This window comes from Cyprinus carpio, chromosome A25 (assembly GCF_018340385.1).
Source record: "Cyprinus carpio isolate SPL01 chromosome A25, ASM1834038v1, whole genome shotgun sequence".
In the NCBI taxonomy this organism is placed as follows: Eukaryota; Metazoa; Chordata; class Actinopteri; order Cypriniformes; family Cyprinidae; genus Cyprinus; species Cyprinus carpio.
In genome coordinates, this window is record NC_056596.1 from 851681 (window position 1) to 859180 (window position 7500).

At 35.8% G+C, this 7500-nt stretch overlaps 1 long non-coding RNA gene across 3 annotated transcripts in view; it reads left to right on the plus strand.

The window, feature by feature from the left end:
• LOC122135524 overlaps positions 1–4258 on the plus strand; it is a 15940-nt gene extending 11682 nt beyond the window's left edge. Inside the window, exons 2-4 of one of the 3 annotated variants that reach the window (XR_006153564.1) lie at positions 2759–2858; positions 3542–3667; positions 3853–4258. This is a non-coding gene — a long non-coding RNA (uncharacterized LOC122135524). Of the gene's footprint in view, positions 1–752; positions 882–2758; positions 2859–3541; positions 3668–3852 lie in introns of those variants that run through there. The other 2 variants (XR_006153566.1, XR_006153565.1) reach the window with 2 other exon arrangements.
• Positions 4259–7500: the final 3242 nt, after the last annotated feature.

Sequence of the window (7500 nt, forward strand, 5' to 3'; positions counted from 1 at the left end):
GTATTTGCAACTCTTTATCTTACAACTCTAACTATTTTTATAAACATAGAATTTCAAGAATTTTTTTCTCAGAATTCGGAGTCTCACAATTTTGACTTTTGTTCACAATTCCGAGTTTACATCTTGCGATTATTGTCTCAGAATTTTGTCTTTACATCTCGCAATTCTGATGTTTGTTTCTGTCACAGAATAAAAAATAAAGTAAGTAATTGTGACTTAAATTGTGAGGTAAAAGGTTGCAATTAGTTTTGTTTTATCCCATGGTGGAAACAAGCTTCCGTAAAATGCATTAGCATTGTCAATGTTGCAAAGTTCGTGTCATATTGTTCAAACAATAATGTTTGAATTGAATAGACAATTAGACAATAGAATTGAGACAATAGAATTGAGACAATTCTATGGTTTATTACTCGAGACATGTAGAAACATTGTGTTCTAGAAAGTGCAGGTGGACATATGAATCCCAAACAACATCAAAAATGTATTTTTCTAGATTAAAAGGATAGACTTTAGCTGGAGTCTCCCTAGATATTTATAATGTCTTTTCTTTGTGCTGATCTGATTCTTTGGCAATATTGCATGTAAAAAAGTACTTTGGGTTTGGGATCTAAATGTCTCAAACTGTGCTCTGATTTGCCAAAATACTAAAATCTGCCATTAAAAGTCAAAGGTTTTGATTGCAGATTCTCTTCCACAACGTCACCATTTCCTTTTCTTTAAACTGAACTTCTCGTGTGATCTCTGGCTTTACAGTTTCTCTCAGATGGAAAATGTGGTTTTGACAGCTTCAGCATCTGCTGTTACCACAGCATCACATGCTCACGCTGACCTAGAGGACGCGATCCTCGCTCGCCTCGAGAAACACACCCATTCTGAAGAACGTAAGACTGAAGTGACAGCGAAATCATGCTGTGATTGTTTGAGGCAGATTAAAACACCTGTTTAGTGAACTAAGTAGGCAGCATTTTAAGGAATAATAAGTGAGTGTGTGTGTGTGTGTGTGTGTGTGTGTGTGTGTGAGTGAGTGTGTGCGCTAGCAGTGCCTTAGCAACCACCTTGAACACCTTAGGAACATCCTGTAGCATCCACCATGAACACCCTATTAATGCCCTTAGCAACCACCTTAAACAATCTAGCAATGCCCTAACAAACACTACCCTAGCAACACCCTAGAAATGACACAAATGTTTTAGTGACGCCCTAGCAACCACTATGAACTCCCACCAACACCCTAGCAACCATCCACAACACCCTTTCAATGCCCTAGCAACCATTCATAACAACCTAGCAACCAACATGAACATCATAGGGATGGCCATCAACACCATAGCAATGCCCACACAACCAACATTAACACCTTAGCAACACCCTAGCAACTACCCACAACACTCTAGCTACCATCATGAACACCCTAGCAATGCCATAGCAATAGCCATAAACACCCTAACAATGCTCTAGCAACTGCTTTCATAGAAACACCCTAGAAACCACTCAAACGAACCTCGCACCCTAGCAACCATATAAACCAGAGGATTACCTCTTATCAATTGCTACAAACAGCACTTGCAACCACTACCCTAGCAACCACTACAAACTTCTTAGCAATGCCCTAGCAACTACCCATAATACCCTAGCAACCACTACCCTAGCAACACCCTAGAAACCAACATTAACATCTTAGCAACACCCTAGAAACCACTATGAACACTCTAGCAACCACCCACAACACCCTAGCAATACCCTAGAAACCATTACCTTGTTCTACCACAAACATCTTAGCACTGCCCTAGCAACCACTATGTACACCCGTGTGACCCCACTAGTGATCACTATGAACACCCTAGAAACCACTATCCTAGAAACACTCTAGAAACCAAAATTAACATCTTATCAACACCATAGAAACCACTATGAACACCCTAGCAACCACCCATAACAACCTAGCACCCTAACAACCATGTAAACCAGAGTAATACCATAGCAATTGCTATGAAAACCACTAGCAACCACTACCCTAGCAACCCCCACAAACTACTTAGCAATGCCCTAGCAACACCCTAGAAACCAACATGAACATCTTAGCATCACCCTACAAACCACTATGAACACTCTAGCAACCACCCACAACACCCTAGCAACCATTACCTTGTTCCACCACAAACATCTCAGCACTGCCCTAGCAACCACTATGTACACCCTAGTGACCCCCCTAGTGATCGCTATGAACATCCTAGCAACCACAATGAACCCAGTAGCAACACCCTAGCAACATGTTCTTAGTTGTTGTTTTTAATTGTTTTTCTAGCTGTTGCGGAGACGTTCACATCCTGTGGTTTGATCGCAGTGTGAAGATAAAACAGGGTTTGTGGTTACAGATTTGTGTCATTTGCTCTCCGCCGTGCAGCACGTGATTGACACACACACACACACACACACACACACACAGAGCTGGAGTGTTTTATAGATGCTGCTATTATAACATTGATCGTGTCAAACGGAGCAGCCGCAGCACACTGGGCCGGACAAAAGCCCTGCTCTCTATTGATTGGATGAAAGTAATAACTGACAGGCGATACCCTGCGTTTAATCTATGTCCTCATGCTGACCCCGTGCACCGCAGCCCCACCTCCTCTGCCAGAGGTCAAAGGTTACAACAGATATTGAAAAACAATCGCAGCTACCCCCGGGGCAATTAGTCCGGGTCAGAGGGGTGTGGAGCGCTGGAGACAGAAAGCGCTGATTCTCCATCTGTTTGCAGGAGATCCCTGGAGAGTCGAACCCATTCCCTGCTGATCTGAGCTCAGATATACCTTCATATGTTACTGATCATGACCACTGTGACTGCCTACATTCAGTGTGTAAGTGTGTGTGTGTGTGTGTGTGTGTGTGTGTGTGTGTATACACATACAAACATAAAATTACTAATTATATTCATTATATTAACAAATTATTACAAATAATTTTTACTCTCATTCATGCAACATTTAATAGAAAACAATTTTTTAAATTCTGATATTTTTAGATGGGCTTTTCCAACTGCAAGTTGAATGTTATTTGTTTGTTTTTATATTATTGATTGATTGATTTTTTTTTAATTTACTGCAGTGGTTGATTTCTTTATATTCATGCAGTATATACAATAAAGATTTTTATTTCAGATTTTTTTTAGATGGACTGTTCAAACTGCAAGTTAAATGTTATTTATTTATTTATTTATTCATTTTTGTAAATATTTTATTTATTTTTTGCAGCAGATGATGTCTTTTTTTATTATTATTCACGCAACGTACAATTGAAGAAAAATGTACAATTCATTCATGCTGCAAGTTGTTTATTTATTTTTTTATTTTTAATTTTTTTATACATTTTTTTAAAGTAATTTTTTTAGATTTCCTTATTTAAATGCAACATACAATTTTTTTTAAATTCAGATTTTTTATTTATTTTAATTTTTTTTTTTACTTCAGGTACAAGAACCTAAACAGATTTGAGCTGGATTGGCCAAAAAATCAGATTTTCTCTCTGCTTGTGTCTCATTCAGGGCTGAAGACTTTCACTCCACACGACAAAATCTGAAGCACCCGCGTGAGATGACCTCATTTATCTGATTCAGTCTCTGAGAGTTTTCCTCAGGAGAACATCTCTGAAACACACTTTTCAGTGGAAGGTGAGAAGCTGTTTTGAAGTGTGTACGTGAGCAGATTCCTCTCTTCATCTTCATCAGCTGAAGAGCTTTGCTGCGTGATTTACCAGAACAGATGGGTTTTTATCAGTTAGCACAAAAAACACTTGTGTGACTAATTATCTCCTGTTGTGTGGCTGGTTACACCTGTCTCTCTCTCTCTGTTACAGTGCTGCAGATCGCTGGCTGTTAATGGAGCAGAGAAGATTCATAAATCAAGAGTTTCGTCTGAGTTCTGCGTGACTTTCTGTGCTTCTCAACACAAGCACACGCGTGTTCACACACTCGCTGCACGTCAGGCCTTACTCGAGCTGATGAATTACACACGGGGCTTTGGTGTACAAATTTTGTTTTGCTGTGTAATTGAAACTCATCATTCAAAACTTGATGCGGAGCGTTTAGCGTTAATATCTAAGAGGCTGTTTGAAAAAGAGGATGTTTGGTCGCCGTTTTTGCGTGAATCTCAAGAAAAAAGAAGAAATTACAGTTTGCAGATTTTTTTTTAAAATGTCCATTATTTATTTATTTATTTATTAGAATTAAATATGTTGCCCACCAAATTTTTATAACATTAATATAATGCTTCTTAAAGTATGCATGTTTTACTTTGAATTTTGTGCAATTTACATTTTCATTTACAATAATTATATTAATTTTATTTCCATTTTCTCATTGAATTGGTGACAGGAATTAGCTTCTAATTACTCTAAACCAATTGTTTGTTTGTTTGTTTGTTTGTTTGTTTGTTTTTTTTTTTTTTTTTTTGTTTGTTTGTTTTGTGAATGTATTGCTAGTATGTGTATTTATAGATTTTATATTATTAAAATATTAATTTAGTTTTAAAATGTAATATTTAAAATTAAATATAATATAATTTTTTATTACATTTTAATTGATAAAAATAAAAAATGCCATAATTATTGTAATATCATGTTAATTATAAAATTATATATCATGTATATTATGTAATATTATATATATATATATAATATTGGCTTAATGTATAAATACAAATTATGCATATTAATGAAAAGCATACACTTTTAACATTTATTTAAATTTAAACATTCATTTTTCTATTTATTTTAATTTCATTTTAAAATCTTAAAATTAAATAAAAAATAAGTGTTGTAATAATAAAGATAATAAAAATATTGTAATAATTAAGCTTTATATATATATATATATATATATATATATATATATATATATATATATATATATATATATATATATATAAATTATTATTATTAGTAGTAGTAGTAGTGTGTGTATATATATATAAGAAGTGTGGTGATATGATCTGCTGTATGTTGAGGAGGGAAAGTGTCATGTGTAAATCTCATTTTTCTCCTGTTCTGCTTCATGTAAACTCACAGAAAGGAGTGTAACTGATGTTATTAGGGTAATGACCCCTGAGTTTGGGGCCCCGGGGAGGAGCAAACACATTCGTCCTGTCTTTCTGTGTCTCTCCAGGAGCTCAGTTGCACTTGTACGTGTTTGCCGTTCATGCTGCTCTCTGAGCGTCAGCAGGCCCTTATTTCCTCCTTTTCTGTCTGTTTCTACCCGTGTTTTTTTTTATCTCTGGTGTCTGGAGGCTCTCGTGAGCCGGGGCCGGGTGAGATGTGACTCGTGTCGGTCTGTGGTCTCTGTTAATCAACACATTTACACTTCTTCAAACTCCTAACATCTTACTGCCAGCGCAAACCCTCTTCAGCAGGTTTACTGATGTTTGTGCCGTCATTTAACACCCAAAACAGCTACAGCTACTTTTCTGTGTGACTGTAGACTGATTAATGTGTAGTCACGCCAGTGCTAATATATAAATCAGATACATATCTAAAAAGGTTATATTTACAGTAATAGTTTTATACTCAGAACTGTGCATTAAGCGTGTAGCGTGTGTGTTGATGCTGGAGTGTGTTCTGGGGAAACACGGCTGACTTTAATGAGCCGTATGAGGCGTGTTGTGGAATAAAACACTTTTATTATGCCAAACTTCCATTTCCCTCGATCCCTCGAGCTCCACGCAGTCCTGCCAGGATTCCTGCAGCAAACATAAACAACACTGACACAGCGTCATCGCTAGAAGATCTCACAGCACACATCAGAACGCACCAGAATATTCTGTTTGTGTAGAATACTGTGTGTCTGTATTAAAGTGTTTCTGGGATTTCTTACGGAAGCCACGGCATTAAAAAAAATTAAGATAATTGCGACTTATTTCACAATTCTGGCTTTTTCTCGCAATTCTGAGTTTCTCACAATTAGGTCTTTTTTTCTCAGAATGGTGAGATAAAAAGTCGCAGTTAACTTGTTTCGTGGTGAAAAACGGAATCAGAATCCTGAGGGAAAATCTGCATTGTGAGGAATTACTTTTGCAGAATTTTGTGGCAGAAAAAAAACAGACTTGAACTCAGAATTCTGAAAAAAAAAAAAAAAGTCAGAATTGAGAAGATATTAAAATCTAAACTTGCAATTCTGATAAAAAAAATTAATAAATAAATTAAACAATAAAAAAAATTGATGGATGGATAATAAAAAATGAAATAAATTAAATTAAATAACCCTACAACCTGCAACATTAAAATAAAACGGACTTGAATCAGTTTTTGAATCAGTTCAGGCCTTCTAAGGACCTTTGGTATGTTACAGTCCGTCTTTATTCATTATTACTGGGTTTTTATTAAAACAATAGAAGTCCGTGTCCTTATTCACAGGATAACTGTGTGTAAAGACCCTTGAAGACGACCGCTGAGCCAATCAGTCAATGTCAGTACTGACTGTAAGACTCTGCCTGCTGTTTTTCAGACACTAAGTTGAAAGCCTGGTTCATCATGTAAGCTTCAGATAAACTAGTGAACTGTGACAGCCGTCTCGTTTTCTCAAGCTTCTGTAGATCCAAGCGAGAGCTAGCAAGCAGAGTATCATGTTCTCATTCATTTTCCCAGAGGCTTTTACCCAGTGACCTTGACTCTCAGCCACTTCTGCAATCCCAGCGCGGTCTGACATGTGACCAACGCAGATGCGCTCCAGACTGCTGGAAGAACACTCGCTTTCATTGTGCATAGCATCCTTTGACCACTGTGTGTGTTTGAAACTGCCGGCGACTCACAATGTCTGGACAGCAACTACAAACCAAAGGCTGAACCTGTCACATTCAGTATACAGTCACCATACTAGCTGAAAAAATAGCTATAAGAAATCAAATAAAAACAACACAAAAAATAGCCCACAACCCTTCATAGAGAAAACATTTGGGGAAATGGATGGATGGGTGAAAAATTATATATATATATATATTAATTTAATTTAATAAAAAAAGTTATAAATTTTTTTTATTTTATTTTACTTGACTTTACTGTTTACTTTCCTAATGCATATTCCTAGTATTATTGTGAAAGATCCATCAAAACACGTTTTTTTTATTTGAATAACTTTATTTTGTTTTATTTTTTATTTTATGCGTCCATCCATTTTCCAAAGTTCTTGTCATTTGTAGGGTTGCGGGTTTTTATTTTATTTATTTATTTATTTATTTGTTTGTTTTTATTCATGCGTTTTTTTTTCTTAACACCTTATTTTATTTCTAATTTTTGAAATGTATTATTTAGGATTAAAAATGTGTGCCTAATCATCTGTTTAAACGTACACTAATAACTTTACATATATTCTCAATAAAATATCCCATTATACAATTATGGAAGTAAAATCAGTTGCAAATGATGTCTAATGTTGACGTTTTTAATAGAATTTAAGCTTTTTGTAAGCTGTATCCTGTTATGCTCATTATATATTCATGATACATCATCAATAAC